Below are 13,004 nucleotides of genomic sequence, written 5' to 3' on the forward strand. Positions count from 1 at the left end.
AGATAAATATCTTTAATTTTCTACTTTATTTTGTCTTCACAAAATATTGGCAAGCTATGCTTTGCTTTTATTTACTGTTTGTTCCTTCTAGATAGCAAATTAATACATAATTTAGCAAGGGAGTTATTTGACATATTCGTACTGCCATCTGACTTTAAAATGCACATTCTTGGAAATTCATTCTGTAAAAGCACACATTAAAATGCTTCAGAAAGACTGCACCTATGAAGGTACTGTCTCATATAATATTAGACACAACCATTGAATTTTAAATCATTTATTCAGATGCCTCTGGTCCTTGCTTATCCTTTGTTCACTGTCTGCAGTTCTTCAGGGTTCAGCTCAAGTATCAACTCAGTGTAACAGCCTGATACTCCATTTCCTACACTGCCAATACATTTAACTTAGAGCTTTACTAAGGCTCCCACCAACAATTTGGCTGGAAAATTCAACATTCATAGATCTGTCAATAATTCTGACTGAACACCACTGCCTCCTCATGTCACATAGTAAACTCTGCACCTTCTAAAAGTAGTACTTATGTATAATTCACTGCATGTAATTTGTTCTTATTAAAGCTTGGCAGAGTGCTCACTTCGACAGCACATATACTAAAATTGGAATGATACAGAGAAGATTAGCCCCTGTGCAAGGATGACACGCAAATTCATGAAGCATTCCATATTTTTAAAACAGGATGGATAGAGCTGAGGATCAAATCAGAGAGTTGGAGGATAAGTGGAATGAAGGCATGAAGCAGAGAAGAAAAGAGAAGAGACTCAAAAAGTCTGAGGAAACTCTTAGCTCTGTGACAACATAAAGAGAAATAACATCCACATCATAGGGGTTCCGGAAGAAGAAGAGAAAGAACAAGGGATAGAGACTTTGTTCAAACATATCATAGCTGAAAACTTTCCTCAATTAAGGTAGGAGAAACTCTCACAAGTATAAGAAGCACAGAGAACTCCATTAAAGAGAAACCCAAAGAAACCTACACCAAGACACACCATAATTAAAATACCAAAGCTAAGTGATAGAGAAAATATTAAAAACTGCTAGAGAAAAAAAGGCTATCACCTACAAAGGAACCCCCATAAGGATGACATCAGACTTCTCAACAGAAACATTTGAGGCCAGAAGGGAATGGCAAGAAATATTCAAAGTAATGCATAACAAGAATCTACAACCAAGACTACTTTATCCAGCAAGGCTATCATTTAAAATTGAAAGAGAAATAAAAGCTTTCTAGACAAAAAAAAAAAACAACTCAAGGAATTCATTACAACCAAACCAATGCTGCAGTAAATGTTAAGGGGCATGGTGTAAACAGATCAAAGTGAGAAAAGAATATAGCAAAAGAGGAATACACTTTTAAAGAATAAAATGGCAATAAACAACTACATATTAATAATAACCTTAAATGTAAATGGATTAAATGATCCAATCAAAAGACATAGGGTAGCTGCATGGATAAGAAAACAAGACCCATACATATGCTGTCTATAAGAGAAATACCTTAAAACAAAAGATGAACATAGACCGAAGGTAAAAAAAAGAAATGGAAAAACCATTTCATGCAAAAGGTAATGAAAAAAAGCTGGGGTAACAATACTTATATCAGACAAAATAGACTTTGAAACAAAGGCTATAGTAAGAGATAAAGAAGGCCACTACATAATGATAAAGGGAGCAATCCAACAGGAAGATATAACTATTATAAATATCTATGCACCTAATATAGGAGCACCTAAATATATAAAGCAGACTTTGATGGATACAAAGGGCGAGATCAACAGCAATACTATAATAGTAGGGGATTTAAATATCCCACTAACATCACTAGATAGATCCTCAAGAAAGAAAATTAATAAAGAAACAGAAGGCATAAAGGAAACACTAGATCAACTCGATTAAATAGATATCTTCAGAACGTTTCACCCTAAAGCAGCAAATATACATTCTTTTCAAGTGCTCATAGTACATTCTCTAGGATAGACCACAAGTTAGGGCACAAAAGTGGTCTCAACAAAATTAAGAAGATTGAAATCATATCAAGCACTTTCTCTGATCAAAATGCCATGAAACCAGAAATCAACCACAACAGAAAAACTGAAAAATTCTCAAACACATGGAAACTAAATAGCAGGTTGTTAAATAAAAAATGAATTAAGAATGAGATCAAAGAAGAAATAAAAAAAAATTCCTAGAAACGAATGATAATGAGCATACAACAACTCAAAATTTATGGGACACAGCGAAAGCAGTACTGAGAGGGAAGTTCATAGCACTAAAGGAACACTTTAAGAAGCTAGAAAAAGCTCAAATAAATAACTTAACCCTGCATCTAAAAGAACAAAAAAAAAAAAAGAACAGCAAGTAAAGCCCAAATGTAGTAGAAGGAAGGAAATAATAAAGATCAGAGCAGAAATAAATGACATAGAGGCTAAAGAAACAATACAGAGGATCAATGAAACTAGGAGCTGGTTCTTTAAAAAGATAAACAAGATCAATGAACCTTTAACGATACTCATCAAGAAAAAAAGAGAGAGGACTCAAATAAAATTAGAAATGAGAGTGGAGAAATAACAACTGACACAATAGAAATACAAAATATTGTAAGAAAATACTATGAAGAACTGTATGCCAAAAAACTACACAACCTAGATGAAATGGACAAATTCCTTGAAACATACAATCTTCCAAAAATCAATTTGGAAGAATCAGAAAACCTAAACAGATTGATTACACCAAATGAGATTGAAACAGTTATAAAAAAAACTCCCAACAAAGAAAAGCCCTGGGCCAGATGATTTCACAAGTGAATTCTACCAAATATTCAAAGAAGAAATGACTCCTATCTTTCTCAAGCTATTTCAAAAAATTCAAGTGGAAGGAAGACTTCCAAGCTCCTTTTATAAGGCGAGGATAATTCTGATTCTAAAACCAGGCAAAGACAACACAAAGAAAGAAAATTATAGGCCAAATTCCCTTCTGAATATAGATGCTAAAATCCTCAACAAGATATTAGCAAAGCAGATCCAACAATATATGGAAAAATCATACACCATGATCAAGTGGGATTTATTCTGGGGAGGCAAGGCTGGTACAATATTCACAAATCAATCAATGTGATTCATCACATAAACAAAAGGAAGGAGAAAAACTACATGATAATTTCAATACAAGCAGAAAAAGCATTTGATAAAATCCAGCACCCATTCATGATCAAAACTCTCAACAAAGTGGGAATACAGGGAACATACCTCAACATGATAAGAGCCATCTATGACAAACCCACAGCCAACATCATACTCAATGGGCAAAAATTAAAAGCCATCCACTTAATATCAGGAACAAGACAGGGGTGCCCCCTTTCACCACTCTTATTCAACATAGTCTTGGAAGTCCTAGCCACAGCAATCGGACAAGAAGAAGAAATAAAAGGCATTCAAGTTGCAAAAGAAGAAATAAAACTACCATTATTTGCAGATTTTATGATATTGTATATAGAAAACCCTAAAGTCTCAGTCAAAAAACTACTGGACCTGATAAATGAATTCAGCAAAGTGGCAGGATATAAAATTAATAGTTAGAAATCAGAGGCATTTTTATACACCAACAATTAACAGTCAGAAAGAGAAATTAAGGAAACAATCCCCTTCACTATTACAACCAAAAAAATAAAGTACCTAGGAGTACATTTAACCAAGGAGACTAAAGAATTGTACTTGGGAAATTATAAAACATTGATAAAAGAAATCAAGAAAGATACAAACAAGTGGAAGCATATACCATGCTCATGGGTAGGAAGAATAAACATCATTAAAATGTCTATATTATCCAAAGCAATTTATAAATTCAATGCAATACCGATTAAAATACCAATGATATACTTCAAAGATATAAAACACATATTCCAAAAATTTATGTGGAACCAAAAGTGAACACAAATAGCCTCAGTAATCTTAAAAAAGAAGAATAAAGGGGAGGTATCACACTTCCTGATATCAAGCTATACTACAAGGCCATTGTATCCAAAGCAGCCTGGTACTGGCATAAGAACAGGCACATAGATCAATGGAACAGAACGGATGACCCAGAAATAAACCCAGAGCTCTATGAACAACTGATATTTGACAAAGGAAGTAAGAGCTTACAATGGAGTAAAGACAGCCTCTTTAATAAATGGTGTTGGGAAAATTGGACAGCTACCTGCAAAAAAATGAAACTAGACCACCAACTTACACCATTTACAAAAATAAACTCAAAATGGATAAAAGACTTAAATGTAAGGCATGAAACCATAAGCATCTTAGAAGAAAACATAGGCAGTAAACTCTCCGACATCTCTCGCAGCGATATATTTGCTGATTTATCTCAACGGGCAAGTGAAATAGAAGACAGGATAAACAAATGGGACTATATCAAACTAAAAAGCTTTTGCACAGCCAAAGACAATAAGAACAGAATAAAAAGACAAACTACACAATGGGAGAACATATTTGACAGTACGTCTGAAAAGGAGTTAATAATCAAAATTTATAAAGAACTTGTAAATCTCAACACCAGGAAGATAAACAATCCAATCAAAAGATGGGCAAAAGAAATGTATAGACACTTCTCCAAAGAGGACATGCAGATGGTCAATAGGCATATGAAAAAACGCTCATCATCATTAATCATTAGAGAAATGCAAATTAAAACCACAATGAGTTATCACCTCACACCAGTCAGAATGGCGCTCATCAACAAAACAACACAGAATACGTGCTGGTGAGGATGTGGAGAAAGGGAACCCTCCTGCATTGCTGGTGGGAATGCAGACTGGTGTAGCCTCTGTGGAAAACAGTATAGAGATTCCTCAAAAAATTGAAAATCGAACTGCCTTTTGACCCAGCTATCCCACTTTTAGGAATATACCCCAAGGACACCATAGAACAGCTCCAAAAGGAGAAATGCACCCCATGTTTGTGGCAGCATTATTCACAATAGTGAAGATCTGGAATCAGCCCAAGTGTCCATCAGAGGACAAGTGGATTAAAAAGGCTTTGGTACATATATACTATGGAATACTACTCAGCCATAAGAAATGATGACATCGGATCATTTACAATAACATGGATGGACCTTGATAACATTATACGGAGTGAAATAAGTAAATCAGAAAAAATTAAGAAGTATATGAACCCATACATAGATGGGACATAAAAATGAGACTCAGAGACATGGACAAGAATGTGATGGTAACATGGGGTGGAGTGAGGGGTGGGGAGGGGGTGTGGAAGGAGAGAAAGGGGGTGGGGGGAAGGGAGGGGCACAAAGAAAACCAGACAGAAGGTGATGGAAGACAATTTGAGGGTGAGGGGTATGCAACATAATCAAATGTCAAAATAATCTGGAGATGTTTTCTCAGAACATATGTACCCTGATTTATCAATGTCACTGCATTAAAATTAATAAAAATAAGAGAATAAAAAAACTTGGCAGGGTGTGATCTATAAGTATTAGTTAAATTAAATTTGGAAAAACATCTTTTGTCTCATTCTGAGTCAGTATAATCAAATATCCCATATAAATATTCTGTATTTGATAGTGGCATCCAGTGATACAACTAAGAGTATAGATTTTTTTAATTTTTTTGTTGTTGTTGTTTAACTTTTACGGGCACATTTTAGGTGAAAAATCACTAAACTTCACGGGAGTCCCATGATCCATTACATAGACTAAAAAAACAATATGAGACTTTTTCTTTTCCAGTCATTTTATCATCACAATACCACTAGTATCATCTATTTCTTAGCCCAGATTAGTGTTTCTTGATTTCAGAAAGAAAGCAACTCTTCATGGTCTGGGATAAATGCTTTAAAAAACTTAATCCAGAATTATTTCCTAAGAAGTAAAGTTATCACATTTTGTAGATGACATTATCCTGTATATTAGAAAACCCCAAGGATTCCACCAAAAAACCATTAGAAACAATAAACTAATACAGTAAAGTCACAGGATACAAAATCAATATACAAAAGTCTATTGATTTTTTATACGCCAAAAGTAGAACCTCAGAAAATGAACTCAAAAGAACAAATCCTTTTACAATTGCAACAAAAATAAATAAAAATAAAAGAGCTGGGAATGAACTTAACAAAGGATGTGAAGGATCTATATACTTAAAAATACAAAACATTATTGAAAGAAATTGAAAAGGACACAATGAAATGGAAAAATATTCGATGTTCATGGATTAGAAGAATCAATGTAGTTAAAATGGCCATATTACCCAAAGCAATACATAAATATAATAAAACCCCCACCAAAATCCCAATGTCATTATTTTTTAAAGAAAAAAACAAACAAAAAATCACCAGGTTTGTATGAAACCATAACAAGTCTTGAATAGCTAAAGCAATCCTAAGGAAAAGGAATGAAGCCAGAGGTATCATGCTACCTGACTTTAAATTATGATAAAGAGCCACAATAATCAAAACAGCATGGTATTCAAATAAAAACAGACATACAGAACAATGGTACAGAAATAAAATTACGTATCTATAGACAAATCATATTTGACAAAGAAGTCAAAATCACACAATGGAGAGAAGAAACCCTATTCAAAAAATAGTGCCCCAAAAATTGGAAAGTCACATGCAAAAGAATGAAAATTGACTACAGTTTTTCACCCTGCATAAAAATTAATTCAAAATCGATCAAAAACCTAAACATAAGATCTGAAACAGTCAACTATATAAAAAAAAAATCTAGGTACTAAGGTCATGGACCTTGGCCTTAGAGGACAACTTTTTAATTTGACCCCAAAGGCAAGGGAATTAAAAGCAAAAACAAATGAATGGGACTATATCAAACTAAAAAGCTTCTACACAGCAAAAGAAATTAACTAAACATATAGGCAGCCAACTAAATGGCTGATGATACTTGCAAACAACAGCTCTAATAAGGGGTTAATACCCCTTATATATTTATATAAAAATATAAAGAACTCACAAAGCTCGGCAACAAACAAGCAAACAATCCATTTAAAAAATAGGGAGAGGATCTGAACAGACACTTCTCCCAAGAGGACATACAGATGGCCAACAGATATATGAAAAGATGCTCATCCTCACTAGCTATTAAGGAAAATGCAAATCAAAACTACAATGAGATACCACCTCACACCTGTTAGACTGGCTATTATCAACAAGACAGGTAATAACAAGTGTTGGAGAGGCTGTGGGAAAAAAAAGGAAGCCTCATTAACTGTTCATGGAATGTAAGTTAGTACTACCATTATGAAACCAAAAAAAAAAAAAGAAGAATAGAACTACTATATGACCCAGCAAGCCCTCTACTGGGTATTAACCCCCCAAATTTAAACACATTAGTATGTAAAGACACATGCACCCCCATATTTATCAAAGCATTATTCACAGTGGCCAAGACATGGAAACAATCAAAGTGTCCATAGTTAGAGGATTGGATAAAGAAGATATGGTACATATATACAGTGGAATACTACTCAGCCATAAGAAATGAAGATATATTGCTATTAACGACAACATGGATAGACCTTGAGAACATTATACTGAGTGAAATAAGTAAATTAGAAAAAGCTAAGAACTGTATGATTTCACACATAGGTGAGATATAAAACTGAAACTCATGGACATAGATAAAAGTGTAGTGGTTACCAAGGAGAGGAGGTCATAGGGCAGGGATCGGGAACCTGTGGTTCATGAACAGATGTGGCTCTTTTGATGGCTGCATCTGGCTTGCAGACAAATCTTTAATTAAAAAAATAATAACCTTAAAATATAAAACATTCTCATGTATTACAATCCATTTATTTCCTACCGCTCATGTTCATGGTTGCGGTTGGCTGAAGCCAATCACAGCTGTCCTCCGGGACAACACCAAATTTTTATTGGATAATGCCTAATGTACACAGGTCATTGTATGGCTCTCATGGAATTACATTTTAAAATATGTGGCATTCATGGTTTTCTCAGCCAAAAAGGTTCCTGACCCCTGTCATAGGGAAAGGTGATGGGGAGAAAGGATGGGGGAAGTTGTAAAGAGAGACAAATACAAGGTGACAGAAAATGATTTGATTTTGCATGATGGGTATAGAATGCCATAGAAATGTTTACCTGAAACCTTTGTACTCTTCCTGATCAATCTCATCCTGTTAAAGTTAATTTTCTAAATAAAATTTTTAGAAAAAAATATTTTTTTATATTTTTTTCTCTTTTTATCCAGAATTATTTTCAAAGCCAACATTAACCATCTTTTTCTTCATGCCAAACTTGTCTTTCATTGACAGGTTAACATCCAGATTCATAGCATATATATTATATTTATCCTTCTCAGGTAATTCCTCAGGGGTGGCTTTTATAAAGTATATATAAGATTTCAAGACTTTAAGAATGTTTGTTGTGAATATGATAAACACAAATTGCAAGTGAATTTTCAATTGAGCAGAATATTTTTCTCCTGACTAATCGAACTTCAGTTAATTTTCACTTATCTTTCATTTATCATGCTCATGCTCTCCGCACAAAACTGTATAGCTTCTATCTTAACTTGCTTTTATCTATTTATAGATAGAATCTTTAAATATTTATCATCTTAGTTATTTGAGTTTAAAAGTGCACAAGGACTTTATGGAGACAATATATAGCCAAACTTTATATTTCCACTACATTTCATCAGTAAATGTGTCCCTTTTGATAATGAATCTCTCCTCCCAATCTGGCTTAAAATAGACATAAATTCCTGAAGGGTATAAATCATGTGTTTCATAGAACTTGATTTCATGGTTAACATAAATGCTTCATAACAAATGTTATGTTAGCATAATAATTACAAATGTGTTTAGTCTTACATTAAAAATAGTAGTACCTTGAATTCATTATAGTTAAAATGCTGCTTGCTTTATAAAAGTATCAACAGATTTTCCTGAATTCAATATACTACAGTAGGAAAGGTAGTTCTTTCTTGTTAAAAAAAATTTTTTTAAATCATATTTTTCCCAAAACACTTTCTGGTAGAAATTTCTAACACAAAACTGTAGTGGTACAATGAAGCTTAATTTTCTCACTATCAGCCTTCTAATATCTGTATCTGTGATTACTAGTCTGAGTGTTATCAGCTATTTTTTTTAATTTGTGTAACAGTGAAAAACTATCTCCTTCAATACCATTTTATGAAAGAATTAAACTAGTTCCTCCGTAGTGTTAAATGCAGATAGCTTAGTAATTATATAGCTCTTTCATAGAAATATAAAGTTATAAAAATAGGAAATGTAAAAGCTCCATAAAATGAACACTTTTCAGAATTTTCTTGAGGCACAAAGAGCAAACAAGCAGGAATTCAATAGTAATGTTTGGTGTTATCATCGGTAGAGTCTGCCAAGAAAATTATGTGCTCAGTATAGCTGCTGATCTTTGCTCTTATTTACAGCTGACTCTCAGACTTAGACCTGCTGGGTCCACTCCACAAGTTACTCAGTCTGTCTTACCTCTCTCCATCTTGCTACCCACTATGTCATCTCTTCCCAGCTACAGATTTCTACTAATGGAACTTCCCAAGTCACTTTCTCTTGGCTTTCTTCAGGCCCAGCTCACAGAGTTAGTTTTGCAAATGTCAAAATGTTACCATCTATCCACTTAATCAATTTCCTAACTTCTTTCAATTTTCACTTTCAAGACTAATATTATGCTGATACAGAATATAATAACCAAGATAGAAATGAACACTTTAACCCTAATTATATATCTCACCTCTGCTTCTTTCTTTGCATTAGGAAAAAAAAAACAATCCCAAAGAAAACTGGAAAAAAAAAGGATCATTTAGTTGATAACATGTGACTAAGAAAAATATTAATTACTCTTTTTCAATGATGTGACTCTACCTTAATTATTTATTTTGCTTATTTTACCACTAGTGCTTCCCTTCCCAAAAAGAATTCTTCATGCTCCAATCAAGGGCTATAGTAAAACCGTCACAGCACCTTGACTGCAGCCTTGCCCAAGGCACACTGGAATAAGGAATATTTTCTATGTATTAGCAAGCTAGCAATCCAGTATAGCTAAAAAAAAAAAAAAAAAAAAAAAAAAAAAAAAAAAAAAAGGCATCCCTGGAGTTTTCACATATTGATCAAATCCTCAGGGTGAGGATAATGTGTACTCTGCAGTAGTGGTTTCCACAGGTAGCTGAGCACTTCCGAGGACACACTAGCTTAGTTGACAGAAGTTCCTATTTATCATTTCTTTATTTCTTTGGTGTGGGCCAAGGCACCTGCATGTGACAGACAGCCCACAGGAGATGCACTGCCTTGCCCATCTCAAACTTACAGAGCAGAAGAAAACAAAAATATTGAGAATTCAACTACAAGGCAATTGAGCGTCCCTTTTCTTAAAACAGTAACTAACATAGAGATGGAGACCACCATTCCAGAATGTCTGTAAGCTACTAGTCTAATGTTCTCCTGAATAACAAACACGTGTTTTAATCAGCTGTAGAGTTAACCCAACAGCCATATGGTTTGGTAGGGCGCTAGAGACAGGGTACAAAGGGAAGGACAAAAGCAATTATCCAGAGTTAAGTAAAACAATCAGAAGCTGAAATGTTTGCCTTAGGCACTGGACTGTCAGTTAACAAGCCCCTCGGACAGGTCCCCTATCCTTCACCTATTGTCCCTATTACTAACCAAGTACTAGTGTCAAGTTTTCACTTTACTGTAAGTAGAAATACTCTTCATGGCCTGGGGTGGTGATGAAATTGATGGAATAAATAAATAAGCCGAAGCCTCATAAAGGGAAGATTTTTTTTTCTTTTGAGGAAACAGGAAGGTGACAGAAATATGTGTGAATACCGCAGCCCACTAAAAATACTGAAATTAGCCTCAGACGTGTGCTCAGCGTGTTCACTGGCAGAATTAAAAATACAGGTCACTTTAGAAAAAAACTTAGTCTTCCTCTTTATCTCGGGGATGGTAATGCCTGTGATTCCAATTGAGTCAGCATTTATTTAAGAGCACAGCCACCATACAAAGATGGTTAGATTTAGCTGAAGGATTCTGGGCTGACAGAAGATACAGACTCCGGGCTCAAAGGCCCCTGTACCATACAGCCTAGTTCTAGTGCCACCAGCAACCAACAGTGTGACTTCCAGGACTCGGGTTCCTTAGCTGTATAATGAGTGAAACGAAATTAGATCTGTGATTTTCAAAATAATAATTTGTTTAATGCTCTCTAACATTTAAAGTCTTTATTTACACCAATATTGCACAGAAGTTTTGCTGTAACTCTGTAAGGGGAAAGGCAGGGTTCATGCCAAAGAAACACCTAGCAACAGTCCCCTCCTCGGGATTTCTTGTGAACCTCAAAAGAATATGAGACAAACACCCCAAAAGAAATGATCTCATGAGTGAATATATCCCTATGAATCTCTGAGGCATGAATTCAGAACACATGTATATAAGTAGAAGGTAAAATAAAATAAAAAAATAAAGAAAAGAAAAGAAAGAAAAAACACCTCTATTTGTCTCCAAGGCCAGGAAATAAAAAATCCACCTCTAGAGTGGAAGGGTTTTTAATCTTCAGACAGTGAACATTTGCAACAGATGATATTCTAGCAGAGAGAATATAGATTTTCATCCCTGAGAGACAGAAAGAGGCTCCGCTCTTTGGATAAATTGCAACGGCAGGAGGCGGATTTCTGTTTGTTTGATGCTCCTAGTCGGGCCGCGCTCTCTCCTCAGCGTGTCCTCACTTTAATACCCACTTTCTCTGAAATTAGCAGGCCCAATATTTCCCATACTATTATCCCATACCAGTTTTTAAAAGTCTCGCTGACTGGATGATTAATACCTTACATTATATATTATTATAGCACACATAAATCCTTAGTAAGATTGCACATCCATTTAATTTCTAAATACTTTCTTTTCTCCTGCTCAAAATAATGAATATAAAATCTTGACACTTTAAAAACAAACTGGGGCTTCAGTTTAATAATGTTATCAGAATTTATCAAAACTAGGATGGCAGATAATTTAGACCTTGCTAATTTATATAGCTATATTTCAGTTCAATTCCACTCGAACACTGCTAACATTATCACGGTGTGAATGATGATTTTGCAAAGCAAGGTCATTATATTTATTTAAAATTTTACTTCCAAGGAATATCAATTTATATAAAACTTTATTAAAAATAAAATGACTATAACTCTGTACATGTATTTTCTTTTTTCTGTATTAATGTAACAGAAGATCTGTGTTTCTACTAGTTCTGTCTGATCACAGCCATCTAAGCATTCATTTTTCACTCACAGAATTGTGTGTGACTATGGCTATTGCTGTGCTACAGGCTGGTAGCATAAAGATAAACATAGCTTCATGCAGAGTTGAAGGCTATCTGAACCTTTATTTATTCATAGATTAACCATCAATAATGTGAAATATTGCAGTATGAAATGATAGTGTGATAGTATAAAACTACTGAAATCAAATAAAATATCATATTTAAAGCATTTTCACATTCCTAGGCTGTAGGAAGGACTATAATGAACAGTTTCTCTTATAAATTTCATTAGTGCTAATGTTATTACTCAATAACAAAAGCCTATTGGGAGAAGATATTTAAACACATAATCATATGTCAACACATTGGTTTCAAAGTGGAGAAGAAGTTTCTGTAACCAAACATGGTAGAGGTGCAAAAGAAAATGATTTTCCACTAAATCTTGCCTTAGGAGTATTCACTCTCCAAGAGGAGAAATGTGAGAAGAAAATCAAAGCAATCACTGGCTGCAGGGCACCAACTTCTTAGGCTGGGAGCAGAGAGTGGGATGTGACAAGCTATTTATATTGGTGATATTTGGTAACTTTTTTGTAGAGGTGTGGTTAGGGAAAGGATGAGACTTGTAACAGCCATGTTGGGCGAAAGGCTTTGGATGCATATTGAGAATTTTGGAATTTATTCCTTAGGGAATGGAAATAGGTA

General features: G+C 34.4%; 1 protein-coding gene and 1 non-coding gene across 2 annotated transcripts in view; one reads left to right on the forward strand and one right to left on the reverse strand.

The window, feature by feature from the left end:
* GPC6 (glypican 6) overlaps positions 1-13,004 on the reverse strand; it is a 1,376,210-nt gene that overhangs the window by 1,135,319 nt on the left and 227,887 nt on the right. The gene's annotated exons all lie outside the window — the stretch shown is intronic.
* LOC136309736 (U6 spliceosomal RNA) lies at positions 588-689 on the forward strand. Its single transcript, XR_010726387.1, has one exon. It is a non-coding gene; the product is annotated as a U6 spliceosomal RNA (small nuclear RNA).

This window comes from Saccopteryx bilineata, chromosome 6 (assembly GCF_036850765.1).
Source record: "Saccopteryx bilineata isolate mSacBil1 chromosome 6, mSacBil1_pri_phased_curated, whole genome shotgun sequence".
NCBI classification, from domain to species: Eukaryota; Metazoa; Chordata; class Mammalia; order Chiroptera; family Emballonuridae; genus Saccopteryx; species Saccopteryx bilineata.